Source organism: Leuresthes tenuis, unplaced genomic scaffold, assembly GCF_036924035.1.
Source record: "Leuresthes tenuis unplaced genomic scaffold, fLeuTen1.0.hap1 SCAF_2, whole genome shotgun sequence".
Taxonomy (NCBI): Eukaryota; Metazoa; Chordata; class Actinopteri; order Atheriniformes; family Atherinopsidae; genus Leuresthes; species Leuresthes tenuis.
The window spans coordinates 41,217,709-41,238,263 of record NW_027325356.1 but is presented as its reverse complement, the minus strand read 5'-3'; positions in this window follow the sequence as shown (position 1 = coordinate 41,238,263).

The window sequence follows — 20,555 nt, the reverse complement described above, 5'->3', positions numbered from 1 at the left end:
TTCAGTTTTTAATGCACAGGGTACCCCCGATGTCCCTTTAGGACATGCAAGGTTTCCTGAGGTGGAAACATATCAGTTGTGGGATGTGTTATCATGCAAAATATGAGCAAAGTTCTCCATTCAAAACAATGTATGCAAGTTTGTAGCCAATTTTAACACCTGACCATTATGCATTTCCTAGCTTTAACCAAGTATTTTTTTATGCCTGACCTTATTGAAGTATTTTTTAAAGCTTGACAAAGAAATACAGGTGAAGAGCGAAGGAAGTCAAAATGAAAGGAGCACGGTCAAAGTTAGACACTGTCTGTCTATAACCCTCTTCCTCACCAATTTCTTTACATGACCCATGCTAGTTGATAACACAGAACAGTAGACTTAAGGGAAACACCTTATGTTTTTTTATGTTGAACATACAGAATGACTTTTCTGGCTGGTGGACACTGGTAATGTTTCCATTAATGTCCCTCACTGCTTCATCCAGATACGTTTGTGAAAATGAAAAAGCGTCCAAGACTGAACATTATATATATATATATATATATATCCTTCATGAACTCAGGTCCTTTCACAGATCATTATTTTATGCGTTTTCAAAATAATAAAAAATGAAAGATTATGGGAAATTACAGAATATTTCCCTGTTATTAATACTTGACAAAAAGCACAGAAAGCTCAGGCCATTACATTAATTCCAGACCTGGTTTTCTGCATTTAGGGCAAGGGTTTCAAAAGGTAGACAATGCATTGTAGTGCAATAAGTGGAATACATTTATAGGATATTCACATGCATTAAACATACATAAAAAAAATGTATTTACAACCACGTTAATTCACAACATTTTAATTAAAAAAGCTTGATGTAGGACCAGCAAAATGACAAGCGACTCTGATCCACATCATGTTTCACATGGCCATAACTGCCCTTCACGTAATCAGCTGTGTCACTCGTGAGCTTGTGTGTGTGTAAAATTCTGTGTAAAACAACTTTTCATTTCAGATAACTTCAAAGAAATATGTCAAATTGTCCTATAGTACTTGTACCTCATTGTGAAATTGTTCTATTGTGTGAGTTGACATTAAATAATTCGGTGTTTCGTAACTTGATGGAGCTTAGCATGAAGGTATTTTTTTTTCTGTATTTGATGACAGTTATGATTCATTCTTGTCTAAACGAAACTTGAAGAATATTTACCAACATATTAGTTATTTGAATTAAGATTACTCTTTGCAAATTATTTTTGTGAAATATTTTGAAATGTTAATGCTAAGTGGAGAGAGAGAATTTGGGCCCAGAGAGCCAACATACTGTGCCACCAAGCTTCAGATGGTGCTGATTTTCAGCATGCCACACTAATTTTCAGTTCAGTTAACACATTTCTAGTGTAGTGAGGAAAGAAGAACCAGTTGTGTCTGGCTGCTGTGTACTTTTTCAGCCTTAATTTTTTGTTTTCTTTCTGTGGGATTCCTCCAGAGTGACTACAAATGTAGTATTTTTTTACTCTCTTTCTTTTAAAATGCAGGTGAATTATATGTTAGGAAGTTCACAAATTGTGTTTACTTTGGAATATATACCATTTGAATCTGCATGATGCTAGATGGATAAAGTGGATTAGATTAGAGAATTTATGAATATTATGAGAAGTTGATTGTAAAATTGGACTTTAATTGTGTAGTTGTTCTTTTTTTTCTACAGCTTTTCACCAACACAGTCATTTTATAGATTTTTTAAATCTTTTGTAGAGAATGATGTCTGTGTCTTAATGTCTATATTGAAACTGTATATTAATAATGACATACACCGTCAGTATATATTATATAAAGCACCTGGATAAAGCTCAGACAGGTAGCTAATATAGAATGAATAAAGTATGGTGTTCCACAGACATTTTAACACTTTCATGATGCATTTTTTTTCTCATTGTATTTAAAAACAAAGCTTGTGTTCTTCAGGCTGTACTGTTTTTACATACATTTCCTCTTGTTTACTTGACAACATATTCTGAGCCAAGTGAATGTCAAAATGTGATGTGATGCTTTACATAAATATGTTGGATTTGTCTTACTACAAGGAATATGGTTATTGAATGTCCTTGAACTTGTTGATTGTTTTTTTGTGGTCTGGTGTTCATATGTTACTTTTATTCAAGAACTCCTCATTCTTTGAAAGGGCAGTTTTCTTTCTTTTTTTTCCATGTGCGCAGACATGCTCTTTCAGAGGGTGACACTGTGTGAAGGTTCAAAGTTTCTCCACCTGCTGCAAAGTTCAAAGCTCTTCCACCTGCCAATGATCCCACTGTAAGGAAACTGGAAGGCCGGGCCAGATGCCAAACCACAGTTGGGTGTGGAGCATTGCAGCAGATGGATGTGTATGTTTAGGGCTGTAGAGACTTTGATGAAAACCCTCCTATACTGTGGAGATACACATCTAAAAACACACTTGCTTCTATCATGGTTTGGAATTTTTTGCCATGATCTATGAGTTTTGTTTTGCTCTTTTAGTGTGACCTTGGATTTTCCATGTTGTGTATTATACTTCATTTGTTGTCATTGATTTCTATATTGTACCTCAGTTACCTTGCTTCCTGTTTTATTTTGTAGAGCTTGCCCCCTTGTGTATATCATAGATATACTTCCTGTTGTGGTTTCACACCAGGGTTTCAGTTACTTTCACACCGCCGTCTTGTTTGTTATCATAGCCCTCAGTATACACCAGGTTGCTCACTGTTCAGTGCCTGATCCTTGTCATTACGTAGGTGAGTTTCACCTCATTCCTAATTCAGGTTTTTATCCTGCCAAGTTATGCAGCTGTTGTATTTTTGGTGTATCTTAAAATAAAGTTTATTTGTAGTCCTCATCTGTATGCCTCCTCCATGATGATACAATTAAAAAAAAGTCAGGTCTGTCAATTCACCAACAAAAGTAAAACACACTGAGTAGCTTGTCCATCTAGTTTTTGCTTCTCATATAGCTCACTAGCTTCTCTTTTTATTGCATCATCGTAGCAGATGCTAGTTGCTATACAGTTCCACCCAGCAAGAAGGCAAAATTGGCACCTCCAAAGTTCTGTGTGAAGTAAACCTTTGTGGAGTCTGAACCTTTCCTTGCCTTTCTGAGACTGTGTGGTGCTCTGTAAATTCAAAGCCGAAATCATTAGCCATATTAATAGCAGATGATTTTACTTACTATATTTCTTGTAACACAAAAAGGGAAGGGGGACTTTAAGGCCTGCTTCAAACCAGCTGCATGGTGTGAATATCAAAATTTTTTGTTGGCTCCTATGTTAGCAGATTGAAATTTACTCTGGCTTCCTGACATGTGTGTTAACCATGACTTGAACCATGTCGCAGCAGTGTGTCATGTTCTTTAGGACCTCTATATATCAAGCTGTCAATCAGTTGTGGAGAACGTCAGGAGTGTCTGTAAACGTCAGTCTCTATAGTCATTTTGCTGTGTATTGCGTCATTTGTACCGTTGGACCCTGGTAAACTTTTTTTTTTAAACAGGTTTAACATGTACTGATTGTGTTTGGTTGTTCAGGGAAGTGAATGAGCTTTCTAGGTCAATGTAGAATTGTTATTTTTTTACACATGTAGCTTAAAGGTGACATAATCTGGAAAAATCCCTTTTTTCTGTTCAGGGAATCATATATTAGTGTGTCTGAAGCAAGGACGTAAGTTTTCATAGGGACCATAGGGACAAGTCACAACCGAAGTTTGGGAAAGACAGAGTTCTCCCTACCAATATTCTTAATAATATTCTAATATACCATTTTTTAAACATAATGCATTCAATATAATATTATTCACAAACTAATTCATAGTATTAAGCATTTGTAGAGAACTATTTTTCTGACGTGCCGTCTCGTCGCAACGTTATGTGTAACCTGCATGGCAACAAGGTTATATGTGCTGCCATTAAGGTGTTATGGTGTGAATGTAATGTAGGCTAGGATGCTAGTCTTATTTTACATTAGCATTTTTTTCTTTTTTTTTTTTAAATCAGGAGATTTTTTTTTCTCTCTATTTTTGAATTCTAAACAAAGTTGATTCCATAAAGTCTAAATCTAGGCTATTCCTGTAATATGAGCCTCAAAGCTCTGTGCATTAACTGTATTTGAGAGTAATGTTCCAATAAGACTTAGCATATTAGTATGTGCAGCAACCACTTTTCATTGGACTGTTTAAACAAATTCTTCCAGTTTCACGCTGGACTGAATAAACTGAGCCTCATTAGAGGGATCAGTTCTAACTATCAAAGCCTGAACTTCAGACCAGGGAAATGGAAGTGTCTGAGAAAGAATTCAACATGGTTTATTTATTCATTTTGTTGTTTAACAATTGCTAATGCTAATGGATTAGGTAATGAAGCCATTAGCTTCTAAGTCTCACGCATTGAGCGTGACAGTCACGCTTTTCGGTCTTTTGTCACGCACTCCCGCCACACATTTCTCACACTGAAAAAAAATGATAATATAAATTTCTCTGGCGGGCCGCTATCGCAGTGGAAATGGCAGGAAACAAGCACGTCTCCCATGAGTCTGAGGAGAGCATTTAATAATAACAACAACACTAATAATATTATTACTGAAAGACCCCCATTCCTGCGACCTGTCCAACCGGCCCGCCCTGTGCTGTACATCAACCTCTAAGGAATTTCTAAGTTTCTAGTACTTTTAGAAAGATTATTGTTATTGTTACACCATTACTGAATTTTTTAACACCCTTACATTTTTTTTAACTGTAGCATCTAGAATGCACCTGCATCAAGCTGGCCACAAGTTGCTGTCGCTCAGCTAGTTTTGTGTGTATTCTTATTCTTTTTCAAATTGAACTATCTCAATGCCAACTAAAGCTCGAAATTAGGGTAGAGGAAATACCTTAAATGTCGGGCAGGAGCTGGACGGACAAACAGGTGGAAGGAGACACACCAACCAGGTTTTCCTTCCATATTGATGGGAAGCATTGAAATGCTCGCAAACAAAATGGACAAGCTTGGAGTGCTCAATACAACACAGAAAGAATATCAAGAATGCAGTATTATGTGGTGCACTGAGACATGGCTGTTGAGACATAGCGGAGGATATTCCGGATTCAAGTGCGTCTCTCCTGGCTTTAAGGCAATACAAGCCAACAGAGACATTAGGAGCAGCGGCAAAAGCAAAGGTGGAGGTATCACAGTGCTTGTTAACAACAGATGGTGTAATACTGGACATGTCACTATGAAGGAGGAGATCTGTTCCTGGGACAATGAACTGCTCGCTGTAAGTTTACATCCAAATATCTACCATGAGAGTTCACCTGTGTTATTCTGGTTGTGGTTTACATATTACCTGCAGCCACTGCTGACACAGTCTGTGATGTCATCAGCTTAGTCATTGCCTGGCTACAAACACAACATACCAACGCATTCGTGGCAATGTCTGGAGATTTCAACCAAGTCTCCTTCTCAGCTACACTTCCAACCTTTCAACAATGTGTCCCCTGCTCCACCAGAGGAAACAAAAAGTTGCACTTATTCTATGCCAGTGTAAAAGATGCATACAACTCGTCTGCCCTGCCTCCTCTGGGAAAATCAAACTCCTCACATCTGACTATACACCTATTGTTAAGCAGTAAAAAATTCTAATGCATCTGCCCTTAGTGACTACAGACCAGTTGCCTAAACATCCTATATCATGAAAGTTTTAGAGAAGCTGTCAGTGCCTCACCTAAAAAAGGAAGTCAAAACCTTTCATGACCCTCGATAGTTTGATTATTTTCCTGGGGTTGGTGTTCAAGATGCAATCATCTACCTGCTTCAGTGAGCCCATTCTCATCTGGACAAAGCAGCCAGCACAGCCAGTCTCCAGTGCACTGTTATGCAAGAAGCTCCATAAAATACAGTTTAATGCCTCCACAACCACCTGGATCATTGACAAAGATACCAGACGTCCCCATTCTGAGTGACCTGTCCCTGGTCAAAGCTGTCCCCGAAAATGTCCCCGATTTTGACACCGAATGGGGAAAATGCGCGCAGACTCAAAGTAACACCAGTTATTACGGTAGCCATTTAACGCATCGCCAGAGAAGACGTCGTATAACGTACAGACGCAGCAGCGTCAACAACAACAATCAGAGGCGGCAAAAAGGAAAGAAAAGGAGACCAGCGGCCGCGATAAATAGTATGTTGTGTATTAACTTATTTATTTTGTGTGAACTGGCAGTAGACTTGGCTGTGAGTGTGTGTGAAGTGATGTAACATTTAAGTAAGTATGATTGTTTTTCTGAATTGAATACCTAACATAACATTATAAAAGTCAGTGAACGTTAACATTATGACACTGTTTTCATATTCAATTCAATTCAATTCAATTTTATTTATATAGCGCCAGATTACAACAATTGTCATCTCAAGGCACTTAAGTAATATAGTCCAATTCAAGCCAATTGGAATTCAATTCATTGTAATCATAATCCAATTAATTCATATAGAGCCAATTCAAAAATTAATATCCTAGCTAAGGAAACCAACAGATTGCACCGAAACTTCAGTCTTCAGTCTTCAGTCCAATCTCCCGTCCTGAGCCTGAGGGACTGTGGAAAGGAACGACTCCCTTTAACAGGAAGAAACCTCTGGCAGAACCAGAACCAGGAAGAAACCTCTGGCAGAACCAGAACCAGGAAGAAACCTCTGGCAGAACCAGGAAGAAACCTCTGGCAGAACCAGAACCAGGAAGAAACCTCTGGCAGAACCAGACTCAGGAAGAAACCTCTGGCAGAACCAGAACCAGGAAGGGTGGCCATCCACCTCGACCAGTTGGGGTTTGAGAAGACAGAAAAGAGGAAAAAGAGGGGGGAAAAACACCATAACACCATTCAAAGGATACCTGTTGGAACAGGGAAACACAAGTTAATAACCACAATAATGTCACATGGACATAAAATCATTTGAGAAATTAAACAAAGAAAAGAGAGAGCAAAGTGAGGAAAGGTGTGACAGATGAGGTCCCCCAGCAGTCTAAGCCTACAGCAGCTTAACTATGGGATGTTTCAGGATTACCTGAGCCATCCCTAACTATAAGCTTTATCAAAAAGGAAAGTTTTAAGCCTAATCTTAAAAGTGGAAAGGGTGTCTGCTTCCCGGATATTTACTGGCAGCTTATTCCACAAGAGAGGGGCCTGATAACTGAAGGCTCTGCCTCCCATTCTACTTTTAGAAACTCTGGGAACAACAAGTAAACCTGCAGTTTGGGAGCAAAGTGCGTGCTCAATGAAGGATGGAAAATAAAAGGTCAAAAAAGCTGTCAGGTGCCCAGTTCAGGAAAAGAAGGAAATAATAAGAAGAGAAAAGGACAAAAGATAAAGGTATGCACTATGTCAGTGTCTCTGAGTATTATGCATGCAAGGAAACAGATAGCAATAGCCTAATGTGAATTTGTGTGTTTATTAGCCTCTTGCTAATAATAGCTAGAAGTAGCAACATTAGCTTTGTTATGCTATTACTTATATGCATTAATTTCATTGTTAGAGCAAAACTAGTGCCAGAATTAAACTTTGGCCTTTTTGTGAATGTGCGCGAGTGAAACCAACATCTTTTAAAAGCATAATCCTGATGGAAGCGCCATTTGTGAGATCAATCGTATACGTTTTTGGAGTGCAATTGCCTTTTTAATGGGACATTATTAGGCACTCTCAAGTGTCGTGTCAAACTCGCTACTTTTAAAACACTCTAAGGCTCCACACAACACGAAACTTTCCCTGTATGTAAAGACCTGGGTCGCTACACACTAAACCAAACGTGGGTAACATTTTTGTGTACAAGAAGTCTATTAAAATAAAGGTTTTAAGCAACTCACTTCTCGCTGTCAGTTTCCGCTCTCCGCCATCTTTGTAGTCCAAAACAGTTGATCGCCAAATGAATGGACTCCAATGGAGGAAATCCTATGAAGTTGTTACTGCAATGAAACGCATGACAGCTTAGCCTTTCATGACATTATCTATTCAAATAACTGTTTTGTCATTGGTGAAAAACAATATTATCCTTGTATTTGACAATTGAGCCTCATATAAGAAACAATACTAAAATCAAAAGCCAGAAACAGTCCATTCATTCGGGGGGCATAACAAGCCCACCATGTTTAAAAAAAAACAAAAAAAAGCAACAGCGACCGTAGGATTTTATTATTTCTGTGATCGTCACCAAGGACCTTGAGTCTGACAAAAAGCCAAAGACTGAGCAGCATGTATACAATTGCTCCGATGTCCTCCATTTTTGGTGTTGAGTTTGTGTCGCATACAAATCGTCAAGGGACATTCAGGCTGCCTTGCTTTCACGACCCCACCACATTAAGGTGGTACTCAATTGTAATGGAAAACTACCTAAAACAAGTAGAGTCAAGTCGAGTATAGCCGAGCAGGTACGAGTGACGATCGCGGGAAAAAATCTTGAGCAATGCGCAGAACGTTTGATCCTGTCTCACTGTCGTCTACATGCACTGTAGTCTACATGCACTGTAGTCTACATGCACTGTCGTCTACATGCACTGTAGTCTACATGCACTGTCGTCTACATGCACTGTCGTCTACATGCACTGTAGTCTACATGCACTGTAGTCTACATGCACTGTAGTCTACATGCACTGTCGTCTACATGCACTGTCGTCTACATGCACTGTAGTCTACATGCACTGTAGTCTACATGCACTGTCGTCTACATGCACTGTCGTCTACATGCACTGTAGTCTACATGCACTGTAGTCTACATGCACTGTCGTCTACATGCACTGTAGTCTACATGCACTGTAGTCTACATGCACTGTCGTCTACATGCACTGTAGTCTACATGCACTGTAGTCTACATGCACTGTCGTCTACATGCACTGTCGTCTACATGCACTGTAGTCTACATGCACTGTAGTCTACATGCACTGTAGTCTACATGCACTGTCGTCTACATGCACTGTAGTCTACATGCACTGTAGTCTACATGCACTGTAGTCTACATGCACTGTCGTATACATGCACTGTAGTCTACATGCACTGTCGTCTACATGCACTGTCGTCTACATGCACTGTAGTCTACATGCACTGTAGTCTACATGCACTGTCGTCTACATGCACTGTCGTCTACATGCACTGTAGTCTACATGCACTGTCGTCTACATGCACTGTAGTCTACATGCACTGTCGTCTACATGCACTGTCGTCTACATGCACTGTCGTCTACATGCACTGTCGTCTACATGCACTGTAGTCTACATGCACTGTCGTCTACATGCACTGTAGTCTACATGCACTGTCGTCTACATGCACTGTCGTCTACATGCACTGTAGTCTATATGCACTGTAGTCTACATGCACTGTAGTCTACATGCACTGTCGTCTACATGCACTGTAGTCTACATGCACTGTCGTCTACATGCACTGTAGTCTACATGCACTGTAGTCTACATGCACTGTAGTCTATATGCACTGTCGTCTACATGCACTGTAGTCTACATGCACTGTAGTCTACATGCACTATCGTCTACATGCACTGTAGTCTACATGCACTGTAGTCTACATGCACTGTCGTCTACATGCACTGTAGTCTACATGCACTGTAGTCTACATGCACTGTCGTCTACATGCACTGTAGTCTACATGCACTGTAGTCTACATGCACTGTAGTCTACATGCACTATCGTCTACATGCACTGTAGTCTACATGCACTGTAGTCTACATGCACTGTCGTCTACATGCACTGTAGTCTACATGCACTGTAGTCTACATGCACTGTCGTCTACATGCACTGTAGTCTACATGCACTGTAGTCTACATGCACTGTAGTCTACATGCACTGTCGTCTACATGCACTGTAGTCTACATGCACTGTAGTCTACATGCACTGTCGTATACATGCACTGTAGTCTACATGCACTGTCGTCTACATGCACTGTAGTCTACATGCACTGTCGTCTACATGCACTGTCGTCTACATGCACTGTAGTCTACATGCACTGTCGTCTACATGCACTGTAGTCTACATGCACTGTCGTCTACATGCACTGTCGTCTACATGCACTGTAGTCTACATGCACTGTCGTCTACATGCACTGTAGTCTACATGCACTGTAGTCTACATGCACTGTCGTCTACATTCACTGTCGTCTACATGCACTGTAGTCTACATGCACTGTCGTCTACATGCACTGTAGTCTACATGCACTGTCGTCTACATGCACTGTAGTCTACATGCACTGTAGTCTACATGCACTATCGTCTACATGCACTGTAGTCTACATGCACTGTAGTCTACATGCACTGTCGTCTACATGCACTGTCGTCTACATGCACTGTAGTCTACATGCACTGTCGTCTACATGCACTGTAGTCTACATGCACTGTAGTCTACATGCACTGTAGTCTACATGCACTGTCGTCTACATGCACTGTAGTCTACATGCACTGTCGTCTACATGCACTGTCGTCTACATGCACTGTCGTCTACATGCACTGTAGTCTACATGCACTGTCGTCTACATGCACTGTAGTCTACATGCACTGTCGTCTACATGCACTGTCGTCTACATGCACTGTAGTCTACATGCACTGTCGTATACATGCACTGTAGTCTACATGCACTGTCGTCTACATGCACTGTAGTCTACATGCACTGTCGTCTACATGCACTGTCGTCTACATGCACTGTAGTCTACATGCACTGTAGTCTACATGCACTGTCGTCTACATGCACTGTTGTCTACATGCACTGTAGTCTACATGCACTGTCGTATACATGCACTGTAGTCTACATGCACTGTCGTCTACATGCACTGTCGTCTACATGCACTGTCGTCTACATGCACTGTCGTCTACATGCACTGTCGTCTACATGCACTGTCGTCTACATGCACATTCTGTGGGCATTTGGATCGAGTTACCTCGGGGTCTCAATTCGATCGCAAGTAACCCCATCTGATTCGATTTCTTGTCAGATTAAGGTGTCTACATGAACTGAATAACTCAATCTTAATGTAATTTAGCCATTAATCTGATCCGATGGCACTCATGTAACCGCACTGAATGTGATTAACAATGTGATCTACACACGTGGACAAAATTGTTGGTACCCCTCAGTAAATTCTCACTGAAAGCACTTGAAACCTACAAAAGTAACAAGAAATAAAAATTAATTGAAAATTAAATAATCAAAATCAGCCATTACTTTTTTTTTCTCTTTAAGCCATTACTTTTGAAATGTTGATTAACATAATTATTTTTAAAAAACAAACTAATGAAATAGGGCTGGACAAAAATGATGGTACCTCTATAAAAGATTGAAAACTATTTGACCAGAGTGACATGATTAACTGGGCGGCTGTAGCTCAGGAGGAAGAGCAGTCGCCCACCAATCGGAAGGTCGGTGGTTCGACTCTGGCTTCCCCAGGATACATGTCGAAGCGTCCTTGGGCAAGACACTGAACCCCACGTTGCTCCCCCAGTGTATCATTGGGGGTATGAATGTGCGTGAATGATTAGAAAAGCACGTAGTTATATCTTAAGACGTGCTGTATGAATGTGTGTGAGTGGGGTGAATGCGGCATGTAGTGAAGCGCTTTGAGTGGTCAGCTAGACTAGAAAAGCGCTATACAAGTACAAGTCCATTTACCATTTACCATTTAACTCAGGTGTGTCCTTTAATTGACCTGTAATTGACATCACAGGTGTTTCCAAACTCATAATCAGTCAGTCTGCCTATTTAAAGGGAGACAAGTAGTCAGTGTTTGGTGAAAAGGAGAGACTTGTCCCAGGACATCTGAAAAAAAATAAATAAATAAATAAAAATAAATAAATAAATAAATAAATAAATAAATAAATAAATTATAGACAAACATCTTAAAGGTGCAGGCTATAAGACCATCTCTAAACAGCTTGAAGTTCTTGTGACAACAGTGGCTCATATTATTCAGAAGTTCAAGACCCACGGGACAGTAGCCAACCTCCCTGGACGTGGCCGCAAGAGGAAAATTGATGAAAGATTGAAGAGACAGATCGTTCGAATTGTATCCAAAGAGCCCAGGACAACCTCCAAAGAACTTAAAGGTGAACTCCAAGGCCAAGGTACATCCGTGTCAGATCGCACCATTCGTCGTTGTTTGAGCCAAAGTGGACTTCATGGGAGACGACCAAGGAGGACACCACTGCTGAAAAAAAATCATAAAAAAGCGAGACTGGAATTTGCAAAAATGCATGTTGACAAGCCACAAAGCTTCTGGGAGAATGTCCTTTGGACAGATGAGACCAAACTGGAGCTTTTTGGTAAGGCACATCAACTCTATGTTCATAGACTCAAAAACCAAGCATACGAAGAAAAGAACACTGTCCCTACGGTGAAACATGGAGGAGGCTCAGCAATGTTTTGGGTCTGCTTTGCTGCATCTGGCACAGGGTGTCTTGAATGTGTGCAAGGTAAAATGAAATCTGACGACTATCAAGGCATTCTGGAGAGAAATGTGCTGCCTAGTGTCAGAAAGCTTGGTCTCAGTCGCAGGTCATGGGTCTTCCAACAGGACAACGATCCCAAACACACAGCCAAAAACACCCAAGAATGGCTGAGAGAAAAGCGTTGGACTATTCTAAAGTGGCCTTCCATGAGCCCACATCTGAATCCCATTGAACATCTGTGGAAGGAGCTGAAACGTGCCATTTGGAGAAGACACCCATCAAACCTGAGACAACTGGAGCAGTTTGCTCATGAGGAGTGGGCCAAAATACCTGCTGACAGCTGCAGAACGCTCATTGACAAATACAGAAACCGTTTAATTGCAGTGATTGCCTCAAAAGGTTGTGCAGCAAAATATTAAGTTATGGGTACCATCATTTTTGTCCAGCCCTATTTCATTAGTTTGTTTTTTTAAAATAATTATGTTAATCAACATTTCAAAAGTAATGGCTGATTTTGATTATTTAATTTTCAATAAATTTTCATTTATTGTTACTTTTGCAAGTTTCAAGTGATTTCAGTGAGAATTGTGGGTTTTTCCTTCTTTAACTGAGGGGTACCAACAATTTTGTCCACGTGTGTATTTAGCCCAAACAACGTGGGCTACATAGGATATATTAATAATCTTTACATGATTTTAAACCTGCTTGTTGGAAAAGATACCGAAGACAACTTTATTGGAGGAAGCAAGGAAATGATGGAGACAGAACATGATTAAACATAGGACTGGCTTTACTTGCTGGAGAGAGATCAGAAAAAAATCCCAGTATACGAGACAAATGGCAACTTTCATTTTACTTGTTGCTTCTGGTGAGTAATGATAACAAACCTCCATCTTAACCCTGCACACATACAGCTCTAAGGTGAATTTGTTCGAGGCTGACAGAAAAAGACCTCTAGAAGCCACCTTAAATGTCAAGACACAGGGTAGACTAATGTGTCTCACGAAATGACAAAACTAATCAAGTGGAATGTCCGAGTTTATCTGGCATGTATAAAATCAGTACATGTGCATTGTAATGTGGACACTATATATTTCTGTGCCATGTATTTCAAGTTATGATGGAACATTTTGAAAGACTGCAAACGTCCAAGCTTTTGATGTGAAAACATTCATACATGTATTCATAAAGCATGTGATGTTACAGGGTGCACAGTGCTTGTTTTTCTCGATTACACACATTCACACACCGCATGTGATGCATCAGAGGCAACATGGTTCAGTTTCCCAACGACACTTTGACAACTGGTCCAGGGAAGCTGGAAAGGGAACATGTTTCATTAGTTTTATTATAAGAATCAATTCGTTTTAGTTTCCTCAGATTTACAACCTACACAGAGCGGAGGGAGAAATTATCACGATCATATTCTTCACATGATTTTAAACCTGCTTGTTGGCAACTTCACCTGCAGAACCCAGCTAATCAAACACAACAGAACAACCAAGGTAACCAGTTATTACTTACCTGTGGCTCTCTCCAGCAGTAAAATTCAATTTGATGTTTCTGTGTTTTGCTGGAATACTTATTTTCTTGAGTACTCTTCCTCCTCGCCTCCTCTTATTGGCCATGGAATTTTTCTTTATTCAAAAACTTTATTTGGCATGACATCGTCTCTTTTCCCAACAACTTTATTTGTAAAGGCAAAAGCGCCTCAAATGGACAAAAAAAAAAAGAACGAGCACATGTGTCCTGTGGTCAGATGAGTCCTTGTTGTATCTTGCTTTTGATGAAGCCACCAGGTTGTATGTGCCAAAGAGGTTTTTCCAGCTACGAGGGTGTTTTAGGGGGCTCTTTCCAGAACCCTTTCACTTTCAAACACAAGAACTCCGAATGGCCCAAAAATGGCCCTGGTAGAGTGGTGTTACTCTTGAGGTTGCCTTAAGTGTGTGTGGGGGGGTATTTTCTCCTTTCGTTAAAATGACATTTTTAAGTTGTACTACAAAAATAGTTGCTACTGCTTGTAAATACCACCCTCAAACTCAGCCACATACACCAGGTTCAGTCAGCTGCAGAGACGGAGCACACCACAAGCTCAATTGGGCTCCACGTTGACTTAAGAAAGAAACCTCTGCTTGTCACAAGACAGCCAGGAAATTAGAGCAATATGTTTTTCATTCCTGATTGTTTTACAGATGTTGAATAAAAACACCCTTCCTTGTAAATTGTTTGTAGGCTGATAAGATCAATCCCAATATTCTAGAGACAAACAAACAAAGTCATAATTATCTGCTAGATTATAATTTGTCGTCGTAAATCATCTTCAGTCTGGTGAGTCATCTTCCCTCACCAGACTGAGTCAAGAAGTTCCCCACCGCTCCGTGGTTGGGGTTATACTATTTACTTTATTTTTCACCAGGGAGTATCATCAGACAGCTTGGCATGCACTTCTATTACAACACATGTGTATATGTATAAGTTACAGTGTTATACAATGTTACAGGCTACACTGTGCTTTTTTCTCCATCACACAGATCCACACACCGATGGACACATCAGTAGGCAACGTGAGGTTCATTGTCTTGCCCAAGAACACGTCATGGTCAACATGATGGAGGAAAGCCGGAGTTGAATCTCTAACCTTCCAAAGACAGACACCTGCTCCTCCACTTGAGCTACAGCAGCCCGATTCTTAATCTTCTGTTTCTAAATTCAAGCTTAAGTTTGTTGTGCTTGGAATTTAAGAATGTTCTGGGCCATAGTGGCTGCACCTTGTAGCAGCTCTGCTTATATTGTGTATATTTACGTATTTTTTAGATTGCTACTAAACTACTTGTTCTGCAAAGCATTTTTTGAGAGATTGTTTTCTCTCCTGGTTTGGAAGCTGTGCTTATTAAGATACTTCTGACAGTTTTCAACAACCCTAGGATGAGTTACCATGCTAATGGAAGAGTTGTTTATGAACAGAAACAGCTGACTAAGCTTTCCAAATGCCAACTAAAGCCTGAAGAAAAAAAAAAGACCTAAAATCTCTGACGAGCATAAGAGGAAATGCTGTGGCTGTTGGTCAGGAGCAAGATGAAAAAATTGGGGGATAAAATGATTTCCTCTCTTTCATGAAAAATGGTCCAATTTCCAAGCTAAAGGAGATAATAAAGGATGGACTTAGATCCTTTACTGATAAAACTGGGTCATTTCACTTAGTTCAGAACCTTTTAAAGCAAAAAAGTTTATTTAATCAAACCCCAGACCTCAGTGGAATTATGGAAGATAAAGATATCTTCTAAAGATAGCTAAATAATCTTTTAGCTCCTTGAAAAAAGCATCCATGCAGCAATTGTGTTTGACTGGTCTGCATGCAGTGCAAATCTATTTCCCATTGGAAAATATAATAAAAAGGAGAATCAGACACTGACGACCACAGACTGCTAAACAGCTGTATTCACAAAGAATGGACACAGATTCCTCAGAATCTGTCTCTCCCAACTTTTGGGAATCTGTTACAATTGATGATTTCTTCTACACTGTAAAACGAATGACTGATTGTGCACACATGTTTGCTTGTGTGCATTCCTAAGATTACAAAAGTTACACAAGATGCTATATAGAATTTAAAGTTTTAAATGCAATTTAAAAATGCTAATTAGTGGATGACTGATGTGTTCTTTCATATTTTTTAAAAAGAACAGTTCACTAATTCATGTGTGTGTGTGTGTGTGTGTGTGTAGTATTGTTTTTATACATACATGAGCTCCAAAAACCATCTCTATCCTTATATACAATATAGGACATTATAGTATGCTCCAAATGTTTAAAGGGATTTCTGAGATTAAAAGCTTGGTTTCAAGGTTGGGGTTAAAAATGTTGTTAGGGTAAGACTTTGGGTTGGGCATTCAGCGGTGATGGTTAGGGTGAGGGTAAGGGGTGAGGGAATGCATTATGCCACGGGTTAGCCTCTGCAAACACAGAAGAACATGTATGTGAGAGTGAGCGCTGTGTGGCCCTGTTATGGAGCACTGAGTCAGTGTCTCTCTTGTTCTTCCCTAATTGATCAGCAGATGGCAGTGACAAATGATTAATAGGTTTGACATGGTACACCCCTTCGCCTTTAAACACACACACTGAAAAAAACACACACACAGGGCAACGCCCCTCTTGGTGTCATCACTCTTGTCCTACAAGACTCCTAACACTTCAGTGGCATGGGAGAGTGAGCGCATCAAACCACAGAAGAGCAGCCATCCTTGCTTTACTGAGATATAGACATGACACAAAGACATGAGAGAGAGGGGGGGGGGGGATTCCTTACATAGCTTCCTATTTGTATGCACAGTTGCCATCAGAAAAATGAAGGTATCCCCAGATATCCCTTCCCTCCCTGTCCTTTCATGTGGCACTGAAAGGCAGCTCTTCTCTTTTGAGGCCTATTGAGATGCTACCACCTGTAACTGAATGCAAGGTTTCTCTCTTTTGTCCTCACTCTCTCACACACATGCACACATTAACACTGTGGGATCATTTGTATAAAAGAAAGAGGGGGCAAGTGAGCTAAAAGCTTCACATCTCTTTTTGACTCATTACACTCCAAGAACACGCTGAAGAGATTAAATGTATTTTGTCATTAAATTAAACTGCTTTTAACTTTTTCAGTGCAGCAGCTTCAGTGCAGCAGCTTCAGTGCAGCAGCTTCAGTGCAGCAGCTTCAGTGCAGCAGCTTCAGTGCAGCAGCTTCAGTGCAACAGCTTCAGTGCAGCAGCTTCAGTGCAGCAGCTTCAGTGCAGCAGCTTCAGTGCAGCAGCTTCAGTGCAGCAGCTTCAGTGCAGCAGCTTCAGTGCAACAGCTTCAGTGCAGCAGCTTCAGTGCAGCAGCTTCAGTGCAACAGCTTCAGCGCAGCAGCTTCAGCGCAGCAGCTTCAGCGCAGCAGCTTCAGCGCAACAGTTTCAGTGCAGCAGCTTCAGTGCAACAGCTTCAGTGCAGCAGCTTCAGCGCAGCAGCTTCAGTGCAGCAGCTTCAGTGCAGCAGCTAGTGCAGAAAAAGTCACAGGCTATTCTCAACTGATTTTGCTGCAGCTTAATATCATCAAGAATGGCATTGCAATTACAATTATAATGGTACAGTACATTAATTCATTGCAACTAGAAGACCAACTCATTTAATGACAGAGGAGAAATGGAACATCAAGGTTTGGCTGTACTTTCATTTAAAATTCCAGACTTTGTGTCTCATGACACTTCTGTGGCAACTGTATCCATATTTCCAGAAGTGCTTAATAACCATGAGGAGATATAGCAGAAATAAGGAGTTTTTTAGAATTGTTGGGGGGTTGTTATTGTGCTCTTATTCAAATACTGGAAGCTTAAGGATGACAGAAAAAGAGTAAAACAGACGAGGAAGAGAAAGCAAAAATGATGTGAAGTTTTATATTCCCGCCTTTCTCTTTTCAGGGTTGCAGGGGTCTGGAGCCTATCCATTGCGCAAGAGGCAGTAAACACCCTGGACAGGTTGCAGTCTGTCACAGGGCTAATACGAACAAACAAACAATCATGTGGTACATGGTCAACCCTAAGGCCAATAGAACCACTTTTTCACCTAAGATGCATACTGCTGGACTGTGGAAGGAGCCAGAGTGCCTGGAGAGGAACACACAAAAGGCCCAGTGGAGATTTGAATCAGAAATGCTCTTGCTGTGGGATGCTAACCACCATGCCAATGCGCAGCCCCCTTTTTGGTATCAGATATAATAAAATGCTTTGAATGAAAGCCAAAAGAGAGATATATATTCTCTCTCTCTCTCTCCATATATATATATGGAGAGAGCTCTTTATATAAAATAGATTAATAAAACCAATCTAAAACGACGACTCCTAAGCAGATTTTTCATCTTTAGTCTGAAGGAAGAGAGTTAAAGACCATTTCAAAGTCTCAATCTGCTAGTTGCCAGTTTTAATGTAAAACGACCAACTGCTGCTGCTGTTCTCCAGGCCTATTCACACATTGATTTAGGACTGTCTGGGACAGGGATGTCCATCCAGTCCTGGAGGGCCGCTGTCCTGCAAGTTTTAGTTGTTTCCCTGCTTCAGCACACCTTATTCAGATCAGTGCATCATTAGCAGGGTTGTGCAGAACTTAACAATCTTTTCAAGAGATCCATTTCATCTCATGCACTCAAGTAATTAAAACTTTGGTTCATTGTTAACAGCCTTAGCTCAGAAAGCCCCAAATAGGTCTTTTCAGTGGTAACTGATGACTTTAAACAATAACTGTTTAAAGTTCCTGTGTGTACTATTGGAAGGTCCTGCAGGGATTTAATTGTACCAAAGATGTAAGCAGAGCTACAAATAAGACCATAGAGTAATGCCAGATTTAGAGTGGTTATCCTGCACCTCATTTATGAAAAACTTCAGATGCAAATTTATTTTTAGTGCAGGACCAAATAGAATAATAAACTTTACTCAGTTGTTCCGATTTTAGTCAAATCTAAAGTCTAATTTCATAACACCGTGAAGAATATCCTAACCTCTGCATGCTGCTCTCCCTCTGTAAAGACCACCTAGCGTCTCTCACACTTCCTGCGGGCTCCATGTTAGTAATGAGGTGGCAAATTACTGTCTTAAAGTTTGATGGAAGGCTCCCCTGCTGACATCCTGACACACAGAGCACACACACACACAGAATCCCCCTCAGGGCTGTCCTCAACCCCCTGCTAACTGTAAAACAACAATGCCCCAAACTCTTTATTGATGAGACAGCAGAGGTTTTCACAGACCTGTCATTTCCCTATTGCCTGCTTGAAGAACTGTTTCTCTCTGTCTTTACAAGACAGCTGATTGGCATTTCTCCAGGACCTGCAAACCACAGACAAAGAAAACCTTTGCCATCAGAAGGAGGTTCGAAATACGTCTTCAAAATGAGCTGATCTCTTGATATTTAAGGCTAACCAGAATATAAACCAAGATGTGTGAGTATGAAAATAAGTTTTTACTTTGTATCTGCAGAAATTCAGTAAAAGTAATGGGTGATTGTAAACTACAGAAGCTTCAGGATACTGTGTTGCAAATATTATGTCACATGTTTCAATGTAAATAAATTATTACTGGCTGAAACTACACTCTGTCACATGGAACAGCTTTGTCTCATAGTTAAGACATTCTCTACGTGGACACAAATTGCTTTAGACACCCAGCACTGTTTTTAAAGTATCCTCTTTCTGGTGGAGATCTCCTTTGTACCTTCACACATCGCATATCTGTCTTTTGCGGATGAGATAGGACTTATAACCCTGTAACTTGAAAGAACTGAAGCACACATTTGCCCTTTTAATGCAGAAACGTCAACATTCCAATTTAATTCTGTCATTAATTTATTCTCATGTTGTATATCAGTTTCCTCACTTCCTATTTTTTTTGTTGAGCTTTACCCCTTGTGCATTCTATAAAATTTACTTCCACTCTTGTTTCACACCAGGTCCTGAAACCAGGTTTCTGATTGCCACACCTGATCCTTGTTTGTTATCACCTCAGTTTATATCCTCCAGGTTTCCTTTTGTTCAGAGCCAGGCCATTGTATCTAGGTTGTTTTAGCTTTCCATAATTTGTTCCTCTGTGTTGTTCTTGTTATCAGTTGATTTATCCCTCTTTAGTTCTGTTTTAGTTTAGCTTTGCAGTTTTTTTTGCTCCTGCCTTGGCAGCACCTTAAGTTTATTTTTTTCAACAAAAATTTTTTTCAGCAAACTCCCCTCGGCTATGTCAGGGTCCACAGACATCGAGCGCCGTCTCTGTCTATTCACTTCTGGAAAAAAAGTTATTGTCAAGGCTGAGACTATTGCGGTTGCCTGAGATGGCCAGGGAATTAGAGGTGATTTCCATCCTGAGAGAGAACTTACTGTACATGCCCGAACCAGATCCAGCATCCACGTCCAAGCTGGAGCCAATACCCACGCCCGGGCCTCAGTCTTTATCAGGGCCACAGCCAAACACTAACACAGGAGGAGAGAGATGATCTCTTTTTTTCAGCATTTCTGCCGGCGGTGGGTTCTCTATTATCGGTCCTTGTGCCTGTGCCTGGCTCCTTGGGACCTGCCTGCCCATCTGCTGGGCTCCTGCCCAACCCTGAGAAGGGTTACTGTCTCGCCAGTTCCTCCGGCCTCCTGCCAG